Raw genomic sequence first — 26,931 nt, forward strand, 5'->3', positions numbered from 1 at the left:
TGGCGGTGCAGATATTTCCTTGTTCATACAGATGGCGGTGTAGATATTTCCATGGTTATAGATATAGCGGTGTAGTTATTTCCATGTGTAAAGAGATTGCTGTGTAGATATTTCCATATATATGCAGATAGCTTTGTAGATATTTCCATTTTCATGCAGATAGCGGTGTAGATATTTCCATGTTCAAAGAGATAGCGGTGTAGATATTTCCATGTTCATTCAGATAGCTTTGTAGATATTTCCATGTTCATACAGATAGCGGTGTAGATATTTCCATGTTCATACAGATAGCGGTGTAGATATTTCCATGTTCATACAGATAGCAGTGCTGATATTTCCATGTTTATACAGGTAGCAGTGTAGATATTTCCATGGTTATACAGATAGCGGTGTAGATATTTCCCTGTTTATACAGATAGCGGTGTAGATATTTCCATGTTTATTCAGATAGCGGTGGAGATATATCCATCTTAATACAGATGGCGGTGTAGATATTTATATGTTCATACAGATGTCGGTGCAGATATTTCCATGTTCATACAGATGGCGGTGTAGATATTTCCATGTTCATACAAATAGTGGTGTAGTTATTTCCATGTGTAAAGAGATAGCTGTGTAGATATTTCCATGTATATGCAGATAGCAGTGTAGATATTTCCATTTTCATGGAGATAGCGGTGTAGATATTTCCATGTTCATTCAGATAGCTTTGTAGATATTTCCATTTTCATAGAGATAGCGGTGTAGATATTTCCATCTTCAAACAGATAGCGGTGTAGATATTTCCATGTTCATACAGATAGCGGTGTAGATATTTCCATGTTTATACAGATAGCGGTGAAGATGTATGCATGTTTACACAGATAGCGGTGTAGATATTTCCATGTTCATAAAGATAGCGGTGTAGATATTTCCATGTTCATCCAGATGAATGTGTAGATATATCCATGTTCATACAGATGGCGGTGAAGATATTTCCATGTTCATACAGATAGCGGTGTAGTTATTTCCATGTGTAAAGAGATAGCTGTGTAGATATTTCCATGTATATGCAGATAGCTGTGTATATATTTCCATTTTCATGCAGATAGCGGTTTAGATATTTCCATGTTCAAACAGATACCGGTGTAGATATTTCCATGTTCATAGAGATAGCGGTGTAGACACTTCCATGTTCATATAGATAGATGGGCTGATATTTCCATGTTCATACAGAGAGCAGTGCTGATATTTCCATGTTTATACAGATAGCGGTATAGATATTTCCATGTTTATACAGATAGCGGTGTAGATATTTCCATGTTTATACAGATAGCGGTGTAGATATCTCCATCTTAATACAGATGGTGCTGTAGATATTTATATGTTCATACAGATGGCGGTGCAGATATTTCCATGTTCATACAGATAGCGGTGTAGTTATTTCCATGTGTAAAGAGATAGCTGTGTAGATATTTCCATGTATATGCAGATAGCTGTGTAGATATTTCCATTTTCATGCTTATAGCGGTTTAGATATTTCCATGTTCAAACAGATAGCGGTGTAGATATTTCCACGTTCATACAGATAGCGGTGTTGATATTTCCATGCTTATACAGATTGCGGTGAAGATGTATGCATGTTTACACTGATAGCGGTGTAGATATTTCCAGTTCATGCAGATAGCGGTGTAGATATTTCCATGTACATCCTGATGGCTGTGTAGATATATCCATGTTCATACAGATAGCGGTGTAGATATTTCCATGTTCATACAGATAGTGGTGTAGATATTTCCATGTTCATACAGATAGCGGTGTAGCTATTTCCATCTTCATACAGATAGCAGTGCAGCTATTTCCATGTTCATAGAGATAGCGGTGTAGATATTTCCATGTTCATACAGATAGCGGTGCTGATATTTCCATGTTTATACAGGTAGCGGTGTAGATATTTCCATGTTTATACAGATAGCGGTGTAGGTATTTCCATGTTTATACAGATAGCGGTGTAGATATCTCCAAGTTTATACAGATAGCGGTGTAGATATCTCCAACTTAATACAGATGGCGGTGTAGATATTTATATGTTTATACAGATGGCGGTGCAGATATTTCCATGTTCATACAGATGGCGGTGTAGATATTTCCGTGTTTATAGAGATAGCGGTGTAGGTATTTCCATGTGTAAAGAGATACCTTTGTAGATATTTCCATGTATATGCAGATAGCTGTGTAGATATTTCTATTTTCAACTAGATAGCGGTTTAGATATTTCCATGTTCGTACAGATAGCGGTGTAGATATTTCCATGTTCATACAGATAGCGTTGTAGATATTTAAATGTTTATAAAGATAGCGGTGAAGATGTATGCATGTTTACACAGATATCGGTGTAGATATTTCCATGTTCATACAGATAGCTGTGTAGATATTTCCATGTTCATACAGATAGCAGTGCTGATATTTCCATGTTTATACAGGGAGCGGTGTAGATATGTCAATGTTTATACAGATAGCGCTGTAGATATTTCCATGTTTATACAGATAGCGGTGTAGATATTTCCATGTTTATACAGATAGCGGTGTAGATATCTCCTTCTTAATACAGATGGCGGTGTAGATATTTATATGTTCATACAGATGGCGGTGCGGATATTTCCATGTTCATACAGATGGCTGTGTAGATATTTCCATGTTTACAGAGATAGCGGTGTAGTTATTTCCATGTGTAAAGAGATAGCTGTGTAGATATTTCCATGTGTATGCAGATAGCTGTGTAGATATTTCCATTTTCATGCAGACAGCGGTGTAGATGTTTCCATGTTCAAACAGATAGCGGTGTAGATATTTCCATGTTCATACAGATAGCGGTGTAGATATTTCCATGTTCATACAGATAGCGGTGTAGATATTTCCATGTGCATACAGATAGCGGTGTAGATATTTCCAAGTTCATACAGATAGCGGTGCTGATATTTCCATGTTTATACAGGCAGCGGTGTAGATATTTCCACGTTTACAGATAGCGGTTGAGATATTTCCTTCTTAATACAGATGGCGGTGTAGATATTTTATGTTCATACAGATGGCGTTGTAGATATTTCCATGTTGATACAGATAGCGGTGTAGATATTTCCATGTTCATACAGATAGCGGTGCTGATATTTCCATGTTTATACAGGCAGCGGTGTAGATATTTCCATGTTTATACAGATAGCGGTTTAGATATTTCCTTCTTAATACAGATGGCGGTGTAGATATTTATTTGTTCATACAGATGGCGGTGCAGATATTTCCTTGTTCATACAGATGGCGGTGTAGATATTTCCATGGTTATAGATATAGCGGTGTAGTTATTTCCATGTGTAAAGAGATAGCTGTGTAGATATTTCCATGTATATGCAGATAGCTTTGTAGATATTTCCATTTTCATGCAGATAGCGGTGTAGATATTTACATTTTCAAACAGATAGCGGTGTAGATATTTCCATGTTCATTCAGATAGCTTTGTAGATATTTCCATGTTCATACAGATAGCGGTGTAGATATTTCCATGTTCATACAGATAGCGGTGTGGATATTTCCATGTTCATACAGATAGCGGTGTAGATATTTCCATGTTCAAACAGATAGCGGTGCTGATATTTCCACGTTTATACAGGTAGAAGTGTGGATATTTCCATGGTTATACAGATAGCAGTGTAGATATTTCCCTGTTTATAAAGATAGCGGTGTAGATATTTCCATGTTTATTCAGATAGCGGTGTAGATATTTCCATCTTAATACAGATGGCGGTGTAGATATTTATATGTTCATACAGATGGCGGTGCAGATATTTCCATCTTCATACAGATGGCGGTGTAGATATTTCCATGTTCATACAGATAGCGGTGTAGTTATTTCCAAGTGTAAAGAGATAGCTGTGTAGATATTTCCATGTATATGCAGATAGCAGTGTAGATATTTCCATTTTCATGCAGATAGCGGTGTAGATATTTCCATGTTCAAACAGATAGCGGTGTAGCTATTTCCATGTGCATACAGATAGCAGTGTAGATATTTCCATGTTTATACAGATAGCGGTGTAGATATTTCCATGTTTATACAGATAGCGGTGAAGATCTATGCATGTTTACACAGATAGCGGAGTAGATATTTCCATGTTCATCCAGATGGCTGTGTAGATATTTCCATGTTCATACAGATAGCGGTGTAGCTATTTCCATGTTCATACAGATAGCGGTGTAGATATTTCCATGTTCATACAGATAGCGGTGTAGATATTTCCATGTTCATACAGATAGCGGTGCTGATATTTCCATGTTTATACAGGCAGCGGTTTAGATATTTCAATGTTCATACAGATAGCGGTGTACATATTTCAATGTTGATACAGATAGCGGTTTAGATATTTCCTTCTTAATACAGACAGCGTTGTAGATATTTATATGTTCATACAGATGGCGATGCAGATATTTCCAGGTTCATACAGATGGCGGTGTAGATATTTCCATGTTTATACAGATAGCGGAGTACTTATTTCCATGTGTTAAGAGATAGCTGTGTAGATATTTCCATGTGAATGCAGATAGCTGTGTAGATATTTCCATATTCATGCAGACAGCGGTGTAGATATTTCCATGTTCAAACAGATAGCGGTGTAGATATTTCCATGTTCGTACTGATAGCGGTGTAGATATTTCCATGTTCATACAGATAGCGGTGTAGATATTTCCATGTTAATACAGATAGCGGTGTAGATAATTCCATGTTCATACAGATAGCGGTGCTGATATTTCCATGTTTATACAGGTAGCGGTGTAGATATTTCCATGTTTATACAGATAGCGGTGTAGATATTTCCATGTTTATACAGATAGCGGTGTAGATATTTCCATTTTCATGCAGATAGCGGTATACATATTTCCATCTTCAAACAGATAGCGGTGTAGATATTTCCATGTTCATTCAGATAGCGGTGTAGATATTTCCATGTTTATACAGATAGCGGTGAAGTTGTATGCATGTTTAAACAGATAGCGGTGTGGATATTTCCATGTTCATCCAGAGGGCTGTGTAGATATATCCATGTTCATATAGATAGCGGTGTAGATATTTCCATGTTCATACTGATAGCGGTGTAGACATTTCCATGTTCATACAGATAGCGGTGTAGATATTTCCATGTTCATACAGATAGCGGTGTGGATATTTCCATGTTCACACAGAGAGCGGTGCTGATATTTCCATGCTTATACATGTAGCGGTGTAGATATTTCCATGTTTATACAGATAGCGGTGTAGATATCTCCGTCTTAATACAGATGGCGGTGTAGATATTTATATGTTCATACAGATGGCGATGCAGATATTTCCATGTTCATACAGATGGCGGTGTAGATATTTCCATGTTCATACAGATAGCAGTGTAGCTATCTCCATGTTCAAACAGATAGCAGTGTAGATATTTCCATGTTCATACAGATAGCGGTGTAGATATCTCCATTTTCATACCGAGAGCGGTGCTGATATTTCCAAGTTTATACAGGCAGCGGTGTAGATATTTCCATGTTTATACAGATAGCGGTTTAGATATTTCCTTCTTAATACAGATGGCGGTGTAGATATTTATATGTTCATACAGATGGCGGTGCAGATATTTCCATGTTCATACAGATGGCGGTGTAGATATTTCCATGTTTATAGAGATAAGGAGTACTTATTTCCATGTGTTAAGAGATAGCTGTGTAGATATTTCCATGTGTATGCAGATAGCTGTGTAGATATTTCCATTTTCATGCAGACAGCGTTGTAGATATTTCCATGTTCAAACAGATAGCGGTGTAGATATTTCCATGTTCATACAGATAGCGGTGTAGATATTTCCATGTTCATACAGATAGCGGTGTAGATATTTCCATGTTCATACAGATAGCGGTGTAGATAATTCCATGTTCATACAGATAGCGGTGCTGATATTTGCATGTTTAGACAGTTAGTGGTGTAGATATTTCCATGTTTATACAGATAGCGGTGTAGATATTTCCATGTTTATACAGATAGCGGTGTAGAGATTTCCATGTTTATAGATATAGCGGTGTAGTTATTTCCATGTGTAAAGAGATAGCTGTGTAGATATTTCCATGTATATGCAGATAGCTTTGTAGATATTTCCATTTTCATGCAGATAGCGGTGTAGATATTTACATGTTCAAACAGATAGCGGTGTAGATATTTCCATGTTCATTCAGATAGCTTTGTAGATATTTCCATGTTCATACAGATAGCGGTGTAGATATTTCCATGTTCATACAGATAGCGGTGTAGATATTTCCATGTTCATACAGATAGCGGTGCTGATATTTCCATGTTTATACAGGTAGCAGTGTTGATATTTCCATGTTTATACAGATAGCGGTGTAGATATTTCCATGTTTATACAGATAGCGGTGTAGATATTTCCATGTTAATTCAGATAGCGGTGTAGATATCTCCATCTTAATACAGATGGCGGTGAAGATATTTATATGTTCATACAGATGGCGGTGCAGATATTTCCATGTTCATACAGATGGCGCTGTAGATATTTCCATGTTCATACAGATATCGGTGTAGTTATTTCCATGCGTAAAGAGATAGCTGTGTAGATATTTCCATGTATATGCAGATAGCTGTGTAGATATTTCCATTTTCATGCAGATAGCGGTGTATATATTTCCATCTTCAAACAGATAGCGGTGTAGATATTTCCATGTTCATACAGATAGCAATGTAGATATTTCCATGTTTATACAGATAGCGGTGAAGATGTATGCATGTTTACACAGATAGCTGTGTTGATATTTCCATGTTCATCCAGAGGGCTGTGTAGATATATCCATGTTCATACAGATAGCGGTGTAGATATTTCCATGTTCATACTGATAGCGGTGTAGACATTTCCATGTTCATACAGATAGCGGTGTAGATATTTCCATGTTCATACTGTTAGCGGTGCTGATATTTCCATGCTTATACAGGTAGTGGTGTAGATATTTACATGTTTATACAGATAGCGGTGTATACATTTCCATGTTTATACAGATAGCGGTGTAGATATTTCCATGTATATGCAGATAGCGGTGTAGATATCTCCATCTTAATACAGATGGCGGTGCAGATATTTATATGTTCATACAGATGGCGGTGCAGATATTTCCATGTTCATACAGATGGCGGTGTGGATATTTCCATGTTCATACAGATAGCGGTGTAGTTATTTCCTTGTGTAAAGAGATAGCTGTGTAGATATTTCCATGTATATGCTGATAGCAGTGAAGATATTTCCATTTTCATACAGATAGCGGTGTAGATATTTCCATGTTCAAACAGATAGCGGTGTAGATATTTCCATGTTCATACAGATAGCGGTGTAGATATTTCCATGTTCATACAGATAGCGGTGTAGATATTTCCATGTTTATACAGATAGCGGTGAAGATCTATGCATGTTTACAAAGATAGCGGTGTAGATATTTCCATGTTCATCCAGATGGCTGTGTAGATATATCCATGTTCATACAGATAGCGGTGTAGATATTTCCATGTTCAACCAGATGGCTGTGAAGATATATCCATGTTCCTACAGATAGCGGTGTAGATATTTCCATGTTCATACAGATAGTGGTGTAGCTATTTCCATGTTCATACAGATAACGGTGCAGTTATTTCCATGTTCATACAGATAGCAGTGTAGATATTTCCATGTTCATACAGATAGCGGTGTAGATACTTCCATGTTCATACAGATATCGGTGCTGATATTTCCATGTTTTTACAGGCAGCGGTGTAGATATTTCCATGTTTATACAGATAGCGGTTTAGATATTTCCTTCTTAATACAGATGGCGGTGTAGATATTTATATGTTCATACAGATGGCGGTGCAGATATTTCCATGTTCATACAGATGGCGGTGTAGATATTTCCATGTTTATAGATATAGCGGTGTAGTTATTTCCATGTTTAAAGATATAGCTGTGTAGATATTTCCATGTATATGCAGATAGCTTTGTAGATATTTCCATTTTCATGCAGATAGCGGTGTAGATATTTACATGTTCAAACAGATAGCGGTGTAGATATTTCCATGTTCATTCAGATAGCTTTGTAGATATTTCCATGTTCATACAGATAGCGGTGTAGATAATTCCATGTTCATACAGATAGCGGTGCTGATATTTCCATGTTTATACAGGTAGTGGTGTAGATATTTCCATGTTTATACAGATAGTGGTGTAGATATTTCCATGTTTATACAGATAGCAGTGTAGATATTTCCATGTTTATAGATATAGCGGTGTAGTTATTTCCATGTGTAAAGAGATAGCTGTGTAGATATTTCCATGTATATGCAGATAGCTTTGTAGATATTTCCATTTTCATGCAGATTGCGATGTAGATATTTACATGTTCAAACAGATAGCGGTGTAGATATTTCCATGTTCATTCAGATAGCTTTGTAGATATTTCCATGTTCGTACAGATAGCGGTGTAGATATTTCCATGTTCATACAGATAGCAGTGTAGATATTTCCATGTTCATACAGATAGCGGTGCTGATATTTCCATGTTTATACAGGTAGCAGTGTATATATTTCCATGTTTATACAGATAGCGGTGTAGATATTTCCATGTTTATACAGATAGCGGTGTAGATATTTCCATGTTTATTCAGATAGCGGTGTAGATATCTCCATCTTAATACAGATGGCGGTGTAGATATTTATTTGTTCATACAGATGGCGGTGCAGATATTTCCATGTTCATACACATGGCGGTGTAGATATTTCCATGTTCATACAGATAGCGGTGTAGTTATTTCCATGTGTAAAGAGATAGCTGTGTAGATATTTCCATTTATTTGCAGATAGCTGTGTAGATATTTCCATTTTCATGCAGATAGCGGTGTATATATTTCCATCTTCAAACAGATAGCGGTGTAGTTATTTCCATGTTCATACAGATAGCAATGTAGATATTTCCATGTTTATACAGATAGCGGTGAAGATGTATGCATGTTTACACAGATAGCGGTGTGGATATTTCCATGTTCATCCAGAGGGCTGTGTATATATATCCATGTTCATACAGACAGCGGTGTAGATATTTCCATGTTCATACTGATTGCGGTGTAGACATTTCCATGTTCATACAGATAGTGGTGTTGATATTTCCATGTCCATACAGATAGCGTTGTAGATATTTCCATGTTCATACTGATAGCGGTGCTGATATTTCCATGCTTATACAGGTAGCGGTGTAGATATTTCCATGTTTATACAGATAGCGGTGTATACATTTCCATGTTTATACAGATAGCGCTGTAGATATTTCCATGTTTATGCAGATAGCGGTGTAGATATCTCCATCTTAATACAGATGGCGGTGCAGATATTTATATGTTCATACAGATGGCGGTGCAGATATTTCCATGTTCATACAGATGGCGGTGTGGATATTTCCATGTTCATACAGATAGCGGTGTAGTTATTTCCATGTGTAAAGAGATAGCTGTGTAGATATTTCCATGTATATGCAGATAGCAGTGTAGATATTTCCATTTTCATGCAGATAGTGGTGTAGATATTTCCATGTTCAAACAGATAGTGGTGTAGATATTTCCATGTTCATACAGATAGCGGTGTAGTTATTTCCATGTTCATACAGATAGCGGTGTAGATATTTCCATGTTTATACAGATAGCGGTGTAGATATTTCCATGTTTATACAGATAGCGGTGTATATATTTCCATGTTCATACAGATAGCGGTGTAGATATTTCCATGTTCATACAGATAGCGGTGCTGATATTTCCATGTTTATACAGGTAGTGGTGTAGATATTTCCATGTTTATACAGATAGCGGTGTAGATATGTCCATGTTTATACAGATAGCGGTGTAGATATTTCCATGTTTATACAGATAGCGGTGTAGATATCTCCATTTTAATACAGATGGCGGTGTAGATATTTATATGTTCATACAGATGGCGGTGCAGATATTTCCATGTTCATACAGATGGCGGTGTGGATATTTCCATGTTCATACAGATAGCGGTGTAGTTATTTCCATGTGTAAAGAGATAGCTGTGTGGATATTTCTATGTATATGCAGATAGCACTGTTGATATTTCCATTTTCATGCAGATAGCGGTGTAGATATTTCCATGTTCAAACAGATAGCGGTGTAGCTATTTCCATGTTCATACAGATAGCGGTGTAGATATTTCAATGTTCATACAGATAGCGGTGTAGATATTTCCATGTTTATACAGATAGCGGTGAAGATGTATCAATGTTTACACAGATAGCGGTGTAGATATTTCCATGTTCATCCAGATGGCTGTGCAGATATATCCATGTTCATACAGATAGCGGTGTAGATATTTCCATTTTCATACAGATAGCGGTGTAGCTATTTCCATGTTCATACAGATAGCGGTGTAGATATTTCCATGTTTATACTGATAGCGGTGAAGATTTATGCACGTTTACACAGATAGCGGTGTAGATATTTCCATGTTCATACAGATAGTGGTGTAGATATTTCCATGTTCATCCAGATGGCTGTGTAGATATATACATGTTCATACAGATAGTGGTGTAGATATTTCCATGTTCATACAGATAGTTGTGTAGATATTTGCATATTCATACAGATAGCGGTGTAGCTATTTCCATGTTCATACAGATAGCGGTGCTGATATTTCCATGTTTATACAGGTAGCGGTGTAGATATTTGCATGTTCATACAGATAGTGGTGTAGATATTTCCATCTTTATATAGATAGCGGTGAAGATGTATGCATGTTTACACAGATAGCGGTGCAGATATTTCCATGTTCATCCAGATGGCTGTGTAGATATATCCCTGTTCATACAGATAGCGGTGTAGATATTTCCATGTTCATACAGATAGCGGTGTAGATATTTCCATGTTCATACAGATAGCGGTGTAGATATTTCCAAGTTTATACAGATAGCGGTGAAGATATATGCATGTTTTCACAGATAGCGGTGTAGATATTTCCATGTTCATACAGATAGTGGTGTAGATATTTCCTTGTTCATACAGATAACGGTGTAGCTATTTCCATGTTCCTACAGATAGCGGTGTAGATATTTCCATGTTCGTACAGATAGCGGTGTAGATATTTCCGAGTTCATACAGAGAGCGGTGCTGATATTTCCAAGTTTATACAGGTAGCGGTGTAGATATTTCCAGGTTTATACAGATAGCGGTGTAGATATCTCCAACTTAATACAGATGGCGGTGTAGGTATTTATATGTTCATACAGATGGCAATGCAGATATTTCCATGTTCATACAGATGGCGGTGTAGATATTTCCATGTTTATAGAGATACCGGTGTAGTTATTTCCATGTGTAAAGATATAGCTTTGAAGATATTTCCATGTATATGCAGATAGCTGTGTAGATATTTCCATTTTTATGCAGAAAGCGGTGTAGATATTTCCATGTTCAAACAGATAGCGGTGTAGATATTTCCATGTTCATACAGATAGCGGTGTAGATATTTCCATGTTTATACAGATAGCGGTGAAGATGTATGCATGTTTACACAGATAGCGGTGTATAAATTTCCATGTTCATACAGATAGCTGTGTAGATATTTCCATGTTCATCAAGATGGCTCTGTAGATATATCCATGTTCATACAGATGGCGGTGAAGATATTTCCATGTTCATACAGATAGCGGTGTAGATATTTCCATGTTCATACAGATAGCGGTGTAGATATTTCCATGTTCATACAGATAGCGGTGTAGCTATTTCCATGTTCATACAGATAGCGGTGTAGATATTTCCATGTTCATCCAGATGGCTGTGTAGATATATCCATGTTCATACAGAAGGCGGTGAAGGTATTTCCATGTTAATACAGATAGCGGTGTAGATATTTCCATGTTCATACTGATAGCGGTGTAGATACTTCCATGTTCATACAGATAGAGGGGCTGATATTTACATGTTCATAAAGGTAGCGGTGCTGATATTTCCATGTTTATACAGATAGTGGTGTAGATATTTCCATGTTTATACAGATAGCAGTGTAGATATATCCATCTTAATACAGATGGCGGTGTAGATATTTATATGTTCATACAGATGGCGGTGCAGATATTTCCATGTTCATACAGATGGCGGTGTGGATATTTCCATGTTCATACAGATAGCGGTGTAGTTATTTCCATGTGTAAAGAGATAGCTGTGTAGATATTTCCATGTATATGCAGATAGCAGTGTAGATATTTCCATTTTCATGCAGATAGCGGTGTAGATATTTCCATGTTCAAACAGATAGCGGTGTAGGTATTTCCATGTTCATACAGATAGCGGTGTAGATATTTCAATGTTCCTACAGATAGCGGTGTAGATATTTCCATGTTTATACAGATAGCGGTGAAGATGTATCAATGTTTACACAGATAGCGGTGTAGATATTTCCATGTTCATCCAGATGGCTGTGTAGATATATCCATGTTCATACAGATAGCGGTGTAGATATTTCCATGTTCATACAGATAGCGGTGTAGCTATTTCCATGTTCATACAGATAGCGGTGTAGATATTTCCATGTTTATACTGATAGCGGTGAAGATTTATGCATGTTTACACAGATAGCGGTGTAGATATTTCCATGTTCATACAGATAGTGGTGTAGATATTTCCATGTTCATCCAGATGGCTGTGTAGATATATCCATGTTCATACAGATAGTGGTGTAGATATTTCCATGTTCATACAGATAGTGGTGTAGATATTTGCATGTTCATACAGATAGCGTTGTAGCTATTTCCATGTTCATACAGATAGCGGTGCTGATATTTCCATGTTTATACAGGTAGCGGTGTAGATATTTGCATGTTCCTACAGATAGTGGTGTAGATATTTCCATGTTTATATAGATAGCGGTGAAGATGTATGCATGTTTACACAGATAGCGATGCAGATATTCCCATGTTCATCCAGATGGCTGTGAAGATATATCCCTGTTTATACAGATAGCGGTGTAGATATTTCCATGTTCATACAGATAGCGGTGTAGATATTTCAATGTTCATACACATAGCGGTGTAGATATTTCCATGTTTATACAGATAGCGGTGAAGATATATGCATGTTTTCACAGATAGCGGTGTAGATATTTCCATGTTCATACAGATAGTGGTGTAGATATTTCCTTGTTCATACAGATAGCCGTGTAGCTATTTCCATGTTCATACAGATAGCGGTGTAGATATTTCCATGTTCGTATAGATAGCGGTGTAGATATTTCCGAGTTCATACAGAGAGCGGTGCTGATATTTCCATGTTTATACAGGTAGCGGTGTAGATATTTCCAGGTTTATACAGATAGCGGTGTAGATATCTCCATCTTAATACAGATGGCGGTGTATGTATTTATATGTTCATACAATTGGCAATGCAGATATTTCCATGTTCATACAGATGGCGGTGTAGATATTTCCATCTTTATAGAGATACCGGTGTAGTTATTTCCATGTGTAAAGATATAGCCTTGAAGGTATTTCCATGTATATGCAGATAGCTGTGTAGATATTTCCATTTTTATGCAGAAAGCGGTGTAGATATTTCCATGTTCAAACAGATAGCGGTGTAGATATTTCCATGTTCAGACAGATAGCGGTGTAGATATTTCCATGTTTATACAGATAGCGGTGAAGATGTATGCATGTTTACACAGACAGCGGTGTATAAATTTCCATGTTCATACAGATAGCTGTGTAGATATTTCCATGTTCATCAAGATGGCTCTGTAGATATATCCATGTTCATACAGATAGCGGTGAAGATATTTCCATGTTCATACAGATAGCGGTGTAGATATTTCCATGTTCATACAGATAGCGGTGTAGCTATTTCCATGTTCATACAGATAGCGGTGTAGCTATTTCCATGTTCATACAGATAGCGGTGTAGATATTTCCATGTTCATCCAGATGGATGTGTAGATATATCCATGTTCATACTGATAGCGGTGAAGATATTTCCATGTTCATACAGATAGCGGTGTAGATATTTCCATGTTCATACAGATAGTGGTGTAGATATTTCCATGTTCCTACAGATAGCGGTGTAGCTATTTCCATGTTCATACAGATAGCGGTGTAGATATTTCCATGTTCATCCAGATGGCTGTGTAGATATATCCATGTTCATACAGATGGCGGTGAAGGTATTTCCATGTTCATACAGATAGCGGTGTAGATATTTCCATGTTCATACTGATAGCGGTGTAGATACTTCCATGTTCATACAGATAGAGGGGCTGATCTTTCCATTTTTCATAAAGGTAGCAGTGCTGATATTTCCATGTTTATACAGATAGTGGTGTAGATATTTCCCTGTTTATACAGATAGCGGTGTAGATATTTCCATGTTTATACTGATAGCGGTGAAGATGTATGCATGTTTACACAGATAGCGGTGTAGATATTTCCATTTTCATACAGATAGTGGTGTAGATATTTCCATGTTCATCCAGATGGCTGTGTAGATATATCCATGTTCATACAGATAGTGGTGTAGATATTTCCATGTTCATAAAGATAGTGGTGTAGATATTTGCATGTTCATATGGATAGCGGTGTAGCTATTTCCATGTTCATACAGATAGCGGTGCTGATATTTCCATGTTTATACAGGTAGCGGTGTAGATATTTGCATGTTCATACAGATAGTGGTGTAGATATTTCCATGTTTATATAGATAGCGGTGAAGATGTATGCATGTTTACACAGATAGCTGTGGAGATATTTCCATGTTCATCCAGATGGCTGTGTAGATATATCCATGTTCATACAGATAGCGGTGTAGATATTTCCATGTTTATACAGATAGCGGTGTAGATATCTCCATCTTAATACATATGGCGGTGTAGATATTTATATGTTCATACAGATGGCGGTGCAGATATTTCCATGTTCATACAGATGGCGGTGTAGATATTTCCATGTTCATACAGATAGCGGTGTAGTTATTTCCATGTGTAAAGAGATAGCTGTGTAGATATATCCATGTATATGCAGATAGCTGTGTAAATATTTCCATTTTCATGCAGATAGCGGTGTAGATATTTCCATGTTCAAACAGATAGCGTTGTAGATATTTCCATGTTCATACAGATAGCGGTGTAGATATTTCCATGTTCATACAGATAGCGGTGTAGATATTTCCATGTTTTTACAGATAGCGGTGAAGATGTATGCATGTTTACACAGATAGCGGTGTAGATATTTCCATGTTCATCCAGATGGCTGTGTAGATATATCCATGTTCACACATATAGCGGGGTAGATATTTCCATGTTCATACAGATAGCGGTGTAGATATTTCCATGTTCATCCTGATGGCTGTGTAGATATATCCATGTTCATACAGATAGCGGTGTAGATACTTCCATGTTCATACAGATAGCGGTGTAGCTATTTCCATGTTGATACAGATAACGGTGTAGCTATTTCCATGTTCATACAGATAGCGGTGTAGATATTTCCATGTTCATACAGATAGCGGTGTAGCTATTTCCATGTTCATACAGATAACGGTGTAGCTATTTCCATGTTCATAAAGATAGCAGTGTAGATATTTCCATGTTCATACAGATAGCGGTGTAGATATTTCCATTCTCTTACAGAGAGCGGTGCTGATATTTCCATGTTTATACAGGCAGCGGTGTAGATATTTCCATGTTTAAACAGCGGTTTAGATATTTCCTTCTTAATACAGATTGCGGTGTAGATATTTATATGTTCATACAGATGGCGGTGCAGATATTTCCATGTTCATTCAGATGGCGGTGTAGATATTTCCATGTTTATAGATATAGCGGTGTAGTTATTTCCATGTTTAAAGAGATAGCTGTGTAGATATTTCCATGTATATGCAGATAGCTTTGCAGATATTTCCATTTTTATGCAGATAGCGGTGTAGATATTTCCATGTTCAAACAGATAGCGGTGCTGATATTTCCATGTTTATACAGGTAGCGGTGTAGATATTTCCATGTTCATATAGATAGCGGTGTAGATATTTCCATGTTCATACAGATAGCGGTATAGATATTTCCATGTTCATACAGATAGCGGTGCTGATATTTCCATGTTTATACAGGTAGCGGTGTAGATATTTCCATGTTTATACAGATAGCGGTGTAGATATTTCCACGTTTATACAGATAGCGATGTAGATATTTCCATGCTCATACAGATAGAGGTGTAGATATTTCCATGTTCATACAGATAGCGGTGCTGATATTTCCATGTTTATACAGGTTGTGGTGTAGATATTTCCATCTTTATACAGATAGCGGTGTAGATATTTTCATGTTTATACAGATAGCGGTGTAGATATTTCCATGTTTATACAGATAGCGGTGTAGATATCTCCATCTTAATACAGATGGCGTTGTAGATATTTATATGTTCATACAGATGGTGGTGCAGATATTTCCATGTTCATACAGATGGCGGTGTGGATATTTCCATGTTCATACAGATAGCGGTGTAGTTATTTCCATGTGTAAAGAGATAGCTGTGTAGATATTTCCATGTATATGGAGATAGCAGTTTAGATATTTCCATTTTCATGCAGATAGCGGTGTAGATATTTCCATGTTCAAACAGATAGCGGTGTAGGTATTTCCATGTTCATACAGATAGCGGTGTTGATATTTCAATGTTCATACAGATAGCGGTGTAGATATTTCCATGTTTATACAGATAGCGGTGAAGATGTATGCATGTTTACACAGATAGCGGTGTAGATATTTCCATTTTCATCCAGATGGCTGTGTAGATATATCCATGTTCATACAGATAGCGGTGTAGATATTTCCATGTTCATACAGATAGCGGTGTAGCTATTTCCATGTTCATACAGATAGCGGTGTAGATATTTCCATGTTTATACTGATAGCGGTGAAGATGTATGCATGTTTACACAGATAGCGGTGTAGATATTTCCATGTTCATACAGATAGTGGTGTAGATATTTCCATGTTCATCCAGATGGCTGTGTAGATATATCCATGTTCATACAGATAGTGGTGTAGATATTTCCATGTTCATACAGATAGTGGTGTAGATATTTGCATGTTCATACAGATAGCGGTGTAGCTATTTCCATGTTCATACAGATAGCGGTGCTGATATTTCCATGTTTATACAGGTAGCGGTGTAGATATTTGCATGTTCATACAGATAGTGGTGTAGATATTTCCATGTTTATATAGATAGTGGTGAAGATGTATGCATGTTTTCACAGATAGCTGTGGAGATATTTCCATGTTCATCCAGATGGCTGTGTAGATATATCCATGTTCATACAGATAGTGGTGTAGATATTTCCATGTTCATACAGATAGCGGTGTAGCTATTTCCATGTTCATACAGATAGCGGTGTAGATATTTCCATGTTTATACAGATAGCGGTGAAGATATATGCATGTTTTCACAGATAGCGGTGTAGATATTTCCATGTTCATACAGATAGTGGTGTAGATATTTCCTTGTTCATACAGATAGCGGTGTAGCTATTTCCATGTTCATACAGATAGCGGTGTAGATATTTCCATGTTCGTGCAGATAGCGGTGTAGATATTTCCGAGTTCATACAGAGAGCGGTGCTGATATTTCCATGTTTATACAGGTAGCGGTGTAGATATTTCCAGGTTTATACAGATAGCGGTGTAGATATCTCCATCTTAATACAGATGGCGGTGTAGGTATTTATATGTTCATACAGATGGCAATGCAGGTATTTCCATGTTCATACAGATGGCGGTGTAGATATTTCCATGATTATAGAGATACCGGTGTAGTTATTTCCATGTGTAAAGAGATAGCTTTGAAGGTATTTTCATGTATATGCAGATAGCTGTGTAGATATTTCCATTTTCATGCAGAAAGCGGTGTAGATATTTCCATGTTCAAACAGATAGCGGTGTAGATATTTCCATGTTTATACAGATAGCGGTGAAGATATTTCCGAGTTCATACAGAGAGCGGTGCTGATATTTCCATGTTTATACAGGTAGCGGTGTAGATATTTCCATGTTCGTACAGATAGCGGTGTAGATATTTCCGAGTTCATACAGAGAGCGGTGCTGATATTTCCATGTTTATACAGGTAGCGGTGTAGATATTTCCAGGTTTATGCAGATAGCGGTGTAGATATCTCCATCTTAATACAGATGGCGGTGTAGGTATTTATATGTTCATACAGATGGCAATGCAGATATTTCCATGTTCATACAGATAGCGGTGTAGTTATTTCCATGTGTAAAGAGATAGCTTTGAAGATATTTCCATGTATATGCAGATAGCTGTGTAGATATTTCCATTTTTATGCAGAAAGCGGTGTAGATATTTCCATGCTCAAACAGATAGCGGTGTAGATATTTCCATGTTCATACAGATAGCGGTGTAGATATTTCCATGTTTATACAGATAGCGGTGAAGATGTATGCATGTTTACACAGATAGCGGTGTATAAATTTCCATGTTCATACAGATAGCTGTGTAGATATTTCCATGTTCATCAAGATGGCTCTGTAGATATATCCATGTTCATACAGATGGTGGTGAAGATATTTCCGTGTTCATACAGATAGCGGTGTAGATATTTCCACGTTCATACAGATAGCGGTGTAGATATTTCCATGTTCATCCAGATGGCTGTGTAGATATATCTATGTTCATACAGATGGCGGTGAAGATGTTTCCATGTTCATACAGATATCGGTGTAGATATATCCATGTTCATACAGATAGCGGTGTAGATATTTCCATGTTCATACAGATAGCGGTGCTGATATTTCCATGTTTATACAGATAGCGGTGTAGATATTTCCATGTTTATACAGATAGCGGTGTAGATATTTCCATGTTTATACAGATAGCGGTGTAGATATTTCCATGTTCATCCAGATGGCTGTGTAGATATATCCATGTTCATACTGATAGCGGTGAAGATATTTCCATGTTCATACAGATAGCGGTGTAGATATTTCCATGTTCATACAGATGTTCATACAGATAGTGGCGTAGATATTTCCATGTTCATACAGATAGCGGTGTAGCTCTTTCCATGTTCATTCAGATAGCGGTGTAGATATTTCCATGTTCATCCAGATGGCTGTGTAGATATATCCATGTTCATACAGATGGCGGTGAAGGTATTTCCATGTTCATACAGATAGCGGTGTAGATATTTCCATGTTCATACAGATAGCGGTGCTGATATTTCCATGGTTATAAAGGCAGCGGTGTAGATATTTCCATGTTTATACAGATAGCAGTTTAGATATTTCCATGTTTATACAGATAGCGGTGTAGATATCTCCATCTTAATACAGATGGCGGTGTAGGTATTTATATGTTCATACAGATGGCGGTGCAGATATTTCCATGTTCATACAGATGGCGGTGTGGATATTTCCATGTTCATACAGATAGCGGTGTAGGTATTTCCATGTGTGAAGAGATAGCTGTGTAGATATTTCCATGTATATGCAGATAGCAGTGTAGATATTTCCATTTTCACGCAGATAGCGGTGTAGATATTTCCATGTTCAAACAGATAGCGGTGTAGATATTTCCATGTTCATCCAGATGGCTGTGTAGATATATCCATGTTCACACAGATAGCGGTGTAGATATTTCCATGTTCATACAGATAGCGGTGTAGATATTTCCATGTTCATCCAGATGGCTGTGTAGATATATCCATGTTCATACAGATAGCGTTGTAGATACTTCCATGTTCATACAGATAGCGGAGTAGCTATTTCCATGTTGATACAGATAACTGTGTAGCTATTTCCATGTTCATGCAGATAGCGGTGTAGATATTTCCATGTTCATACAGATAACGGTGTAGCTATTTCCATGTTCATACCGATAGCAGTGTAGATATTTCCATGTTCATACAGATAGCGGTGTAGATATTTCCATTCTCTTACAGAGAGTGGTGCTGATATTTCCATGTTTATACAGGCAGCGGTGTAGATATTTCCATGTTTATTCAGATAGCGGTTAAGATATTTCCTTCTTAATACAGATGGCGGTGTAGATATTTATATGTTCACACAGATGGCGGTGCAGATATTTCCATGTTCATACAGATGGCGGTGTAGATATTTCCATGTTTATAGAGATAGCGGTGTAGTTATTTCCATGTGTAAAGAGATAGCTGTGTAGATATTTCCATGAATATGCAGATAGCTTTGTAGATATTTCCATGTTCATGCAGATAGCGGTGTAGATATTTCCATGTTCAAACAGATAGCGGTGTAGATATTTCCATGTTCATTCAGATAGCTTTGTAGATATTTCCATGTTCATGCAGATAGCGGTGTAGATATTTCCATGTTCATACAGAGAACGGTGTAGATATTTCCATGTTCATACAGATAGCAGTGTAGATATTTCCATGTTAATACAGATAGCGGTGTAGATATTTCCATGTTCATACAGATAGCGGTGCTGATATTTCCATGGTTTTACAGGCAGCGGTGTAGATATTTCCATGTTTATACAGATAGCGGTTTAGATATTTCCTTCTTAATACAGATGGCGGTGTAGATATTTATATGTTCATACAGATGTCGGTGCAGATATTCCCATGTTCATACAGATGGCGGTATAGATATTTCCATGTTTATAGATAAAACGGTGTAGTTATTTCCATGTGTAAAGAGATAGCTGTGTAGATATTTCCATGTATATGCAGATAGCTTTGTAGATATTTCCATTTTCATGCAGATAGCGGTGTAGATATTTACATGTTCAAAGAGATAGCGGTGTAGATTTTTCCATGTTCATTCAGATAGCTTTGTAGATATTTCCACGTTCATACAGATAGCGGTGTAGATACTTCCATGTTCATACAGATAGCGGTGTTGATATTTCCATGTTCATACAGATAGCGGTGCTGATATTTCCATGTTTATACAGGTAGCGGTGTAGATATTTCCATGGTTATACAGATAGCGGTGTAGATATTTCCATGTTTATACAGATAGTGGTGTAGATATTTCCATGTTTATTCAGATAGCGGTGTAGATATCTCCATCTTAATACAGATGGCGGTGTAGATATTTATATGTTCATACAGATGGCGGTGCAGATATTTCCATGTTCACACAGATGGCGGTGTAGATATTTCCATGTTCATACAGATAGCGGTGTAGTTATTTCCATGTGTAAAGAGATAGCTGTGCAGATATTTCCATGTATATGCTGATAGCTGTGAAGATATTTCCATTTTCATGCAGATAGCGGTGTATATATTTCCATCTTCAAACAGATAGCGGTGTAGATATTTCCATGTTCATACAGATAGCGGTGCTGATATTTCCATGTTTATACAGGTAGCGGTGTAGACATTTCCATGTTAATACAGATAGCAGTGTAGATATTTCCATGTTAATACAGATAGCGGTGTAGATATTTCCATGTTCATACAGATAGCGGTGTAGATATTTCCATGTTCATACAGATAGCGGTGCTGAAATTTCCATGTTTATACAGGTAGCGGTGTAGATATTTCCATGTTTATACAGATAGCGGTGTAGATATTTCCATGTTTATACAGATAACGGTGTAGATATCTCCATCTTAATACAGATGGCGGTGTAGATATTTATATGTTCATACAGATGGCGGTGCAGATATTTCCATGTTCATACAGATGGCGGTGTGGATATTTCCATGTTCATACAGATAGCGGTGTAGTTATTTCCATGTGTAAAGAGATAGCTGTGTAGATATTTCCATGTATATGCTGATAGCTGTGAAGATATTTCCATTTTCATGCAGATAGCGGTGTATATATTTCCATCTTCAAACAGATAGCGGTGTAGATATTTCCATGTTCATAGAGATAGCGGTGTAGATATTTCCATGTTTATACAGATAGCGGTGAAGATGTATGCATGTTTACACAGATAGCGGTGTGGATATTTCCATGTTCATCAAGAGGGCTGTGTAGATATATCCATGTTCATACAGATGGAGGTGTAGATATTTCCATGTTCATACAGAGAGTGGTGTAATTATTTCCATGTGTAAAGAGATAGCTGTGTAGATATTTAAATGTATATGCCGATAGCAGTGTAGATATTTCCATTTTCATGCAGATAGCGGTGTAGATATTTACATGTTCAAACAGATAGCGGTGTAGATATTTCCATGTTCATTCAGATAGATTTGTAGATATTTCTATGTTCATACAGATAGCGGTGCTGATATTTCCATGTTTATACAGGTAGCGGTGAAGATATTTCCATGTTTATACAGATAGCGGTGTAGATATTTCCATGTTCATACAGATAGCGGTGTAGATATATCCATGTTCATAAAGATAGCGGTGTAGATATTTCCATGTTCATACTGATAGCGGTGTAGACATTTCCATGTTCATTCAGATAGCTTTGTAGATATTTCCATGTTCATACAGATAGCGGTGTAGATATTTCCATGTTCATACAGATAGCGGTGTAGATATTTCCATGTTCATACAGATAGCGGTGCTGATATTTCCATGTTTATACAGGTAGCAGTGTAGATATTTCCATGTTTATACAGATAGCGGTGTAGATATTTCCATGTTTATACAGATAGCGGTGTAGATATTTCCATGTTTATTCAGATAGCGGTGTAGATATCTCCATCTTAATACAGATGGCGGTGTAGATATTTATATGTTAATACAGATGGCGGTGCATATATTTCCATGTTCATACAGATGGCGCTGTAGATATTTCCATGTTCATACAGATAGCGGTGTAGTTATTTCCATGTGTAAAGAGATAGCTGTGTAGATATTTCCATGTATATGCAGATAGCTGTGTAGATATTTCCATTTTCATGCAGATAGCGGTGTATATATTTCCATCTTCAAACAGATAGCGGTGTAGATATTTCCATGTTCATACAGATAGCGGTGCTGATATTTCCATGGTTTTACAGGCAGCGGTGTAGATATTTCCATGTTTATACAGATAGCGGTTTAGATATTTCCTTCTTAATACAGATGGCGGTGTAGATATTTATATGTTCATACAGATGTCGGTGCAGATATTCCCATGTTCATACAGATGGCGTTATAGATATTTCCATGTTTATAGATAAAACGGTGTAGTTATTTCCATGTGTAAAGAGATAGCTGTGTAGATATTTCCATGTATATGCAGATAGCTTTGTAGATATTTCCATTTTCATGCAGATAGCGGTGTAGATATTTACATGTTCAAAGAGATAGCGGTGTAGATTTTTCCATGTTCATTCAGATAGCTTTGTAGATATTTCCACGTTCATACAGATAGCGGTGTAGATACTTCCATGTTCATACAGATAGCGGTGTTGATATTTCCATGTTCATACTGATAGCGGTGCTGATATTTCCATGTTTATACAGGTAGCGGTGTAGATATTTCCATGGTTATACAGATAGCGGTGTAGATATTTCCATGTTTATACAGATAGTGGTGTAGATATTTCCATGTTTATTCAGATAGCGGTGTAGATATCTCCATCTTAATACAGATGGCGGTGTAGATATTTATATGTTCATACAGATGGCGGTGCAGATATTTCCATGTTCACACAGATGGCGGTGTAGATATTTCCATGTTCATACAGATAGCGGTGTAGTTATTTCCATGTGTAAAGAGATAGCTGTGCAGATATTTCCATGTATATGCTGATAGCTGTGAAGATATTTCCATTTTCATGCAGATAGCGGTGTATATATTTCCATCTTCAAACAGATAGCGGTGTAGATATTTCCATGTTCATACAGATAGCGGTGCTGATATTTCCATGTTTATACAGGTAGCGGTGTAGACATTTCCATGTTTATACAGATAGCGGTGTAGATATTTCCATGTTAATACAGATAGCGGTGTAGATATTTCCATGTTCATACAGATAGCGGTGTAGATATTTCCATGTTCATACAGATAGCGGTGCTGAAATTTCCATGTTTATACAGGTAGCGGTGTAGATATTTCCATGTTTATACAGATAGCGGTGTAGATATTTCCATGTTTATACAGATAACGGTGTAGATATCTCCATCTTAATACAGATGGCGGTGTAGATATTTATATGTTCGTACAGATGGCGGTGCAGATATTTCCATGTTCATACAGATGGCGGTGTGGATATTTCCATGTTCATACAGATAGCGGTGTAGTTATTTCCATGTGTAAAGAGATAGCTGTGTAGATATTTCCATGTATATGCTGATAGCTGTGAAGATATTTCCATTTTCATGGAGAAAGCGGTGTATATATTTCCATCTTCAAACAGATAGCGGTGTAGATATTTCCATGTTCATAGAGATAGCGGTGTAGATATTTCCATGTTTATACAGATAGCGGTGAAGATGTATGCATGTTTACACAGATAGCGGTGTGGATATTTCCATGTTCATCAAGAGGGCTGTGTAGATATATCCATGTTCATACAGATGGAGGTGTAGATATTTCCATGTTCATACAGAGAGTGGTGTAATTATTTCCATGTGTAAAGAGATAGCTGTGTAGATATTTAAATGTATATGCCGATAGCAGTGTAGATATTTCCATTTTCATGCAGATAGCGGTGTAGATATTTACATGTTCAAACAGATAGCGGTGTAGATATTTCCATGTTCATTCAGATAGATTTGTAGATATTTCTATGTTCATACAGATAGCGGTGCTGATATTTCCATGTTTATACAGGTAGCGGTGAAGATATTTCCATGTTTATACAGATAGCGGTGTAGATATTTCCATGTTCATACAGATAGCGGTGTAGATATATCCATGTTCATAAAGATAGCGGTGTAGATATTTCCATGTTCATACTGATAGCGGTGTAGACATTTCCATGTTCATTCAGATAGCTTTGTAGATATTTCCATGTTCATACAGATAGCGGTGTAGATATTTCCATGTTCATACAGATAGCGGTGTAGATATTTCCATGTTCATACAGATAGCGGTGCTGATATTTCCATGTTTATACAGGTAGCAGTGTAGATATTTCCATGTTTATACAGATAGCGGTGTAGATATTTCCATGTTTATACAGATAGCGGTGTAGATATTTCCATGTTTATTCAGATAGCGGTGTAGATATCTCCATCTTAATACAGATGGCGGTGTAGATATTTATATGTTAATACAGATGGCGGTGCATATATTTCCATGTTCATACAGATGGCGCTGTAGATATTTCCATGTTCATACAGATAGCGGTGTAGTTATTTCCATGTGTAAAGAGATAGCTGTGTAGATATTTCCATGTATATGCAGATAGCTGTGTAGATATTTCCATTTTCATGCAGATAGCGGTGTATATATTTCCATCTTCAAACAGATAGCGGTGTAGATATTTCCATGTTCATACAGATAGCGGTGCTGATATTTCCATGGTTTTACAGGCAGCGGTGTAGATATTTCCATGTTTATACAGATAGCGGTTTAGATATTTCCTTCTTAATACAGATGGCGGTGTAGATATTTATATGTTCATACAGATGTCGGTGCAGATATTCCCATGTTCATACAGATGGCGTTATAGATATTTCCATGTTTATAGATAAAACGGTGTAGTTATTTCCATGTGTAAAGAGATAGCTGTGTAGATATTTCCATGTATATGCAGATAGCTTTGTAGATATTTCCATTTTCATGCAGATAGCGGTGTAGATATTTACATGTTCAAAGAGATAGCGGTGTAGATTTTTCCATGTTCATTCAGATAGCTTTGTAGATATTTCCACGTTCATACAGATAGCGGTGTAGATACTTCCATGTTCATACAGATAGCGGTGTTGATATTTCCATGTTCATACTGATAGCGGTGCTGATATTTCCATGTTTATACAGGTAGCGGTGTAGATATTTCCATGGTTATACAGATAGCGGTGTAGATATTTCCATGTTTATACAGATAGTGGTGTAGATATTTCCATGTTTATTCAGATAGCGGTGTAGATATCTCCATCTTAATACAGATGGCGGTGTAGATATTTATATGTTCATACAGATGGCGGTGCAGATATTTCCATGTTCACACAGATGGCGGTGTAGATATTTCCATGTTCATACAGATAGCGGTGTAGTTATTTCCATGTGTAAAGAGATAGCTGTGCAGATATTTCCATGTATATGCTGATAGCTGTGAAGATATTTCCATTTTCATGCAGATAGCGGTGTATATATTTCCATCTTCAAACAGATAGCGGTGTAGATATTTCCATGTTCATACAGATAGCGGTGCTGATATTTCCATGTTTATACAGGTAGCGGTGTAGACATTTCCATGTTTATACAGATAGCGGTGTAGATATTTCCATGTTAATACAGATAGCGGTGTAGATATTTCCATGTTCATACAGATAGCGGTGTAGATATTTCCATGTTCATACAGATAGCGGTGCTGAAATTTCCATGTTTATACAGGTAGCGGTGTAGATATTTCCATGTTTATACAGATAGCGGTGTAGATATTTCCATGTTTATACAGATAACGGTGTAGATATCTCCATCTTAATACAGATGGCGGTGTAGATATTTATATGTTCGTACAGATGGCGGTGCAGATATTTCCATGTTCATACAGATGGCGGTGTGGATATTTCCATGTTCATACAGATAGCGGTGTAGTTATTTCCATGTGTAAAGAGATAGCTGTGTAGATATTTCCATGTATATGCTGATAGCTGTGAAGATATTTCCATTTTCATGCAGAAAGCGGTGTATATATTTCCATCTTCAAACAGATAGCGGTGTAGATATTTCCATGTTCATAGAGATAGCGGTGTAGATATTTCCATGTTTATACAGATAGCGGTGAAGATGT

Source organism: Gorilla gorilla, chromosome 18, assembly GCF_029281585.2.
Source record: "Gorilla gorilla gorilla isolate KB3781 chromosome 18, NHGRI_mGorGor1-v2.1_pri, whole genome shotgun sequence".
NCBI classification, from domain to species: domain Eukaryota; kingdom Metazoa; phylum Chordata; class Mammalia; order Primates; family Hominidae; genus Gorilla; species Gorilla gorilla.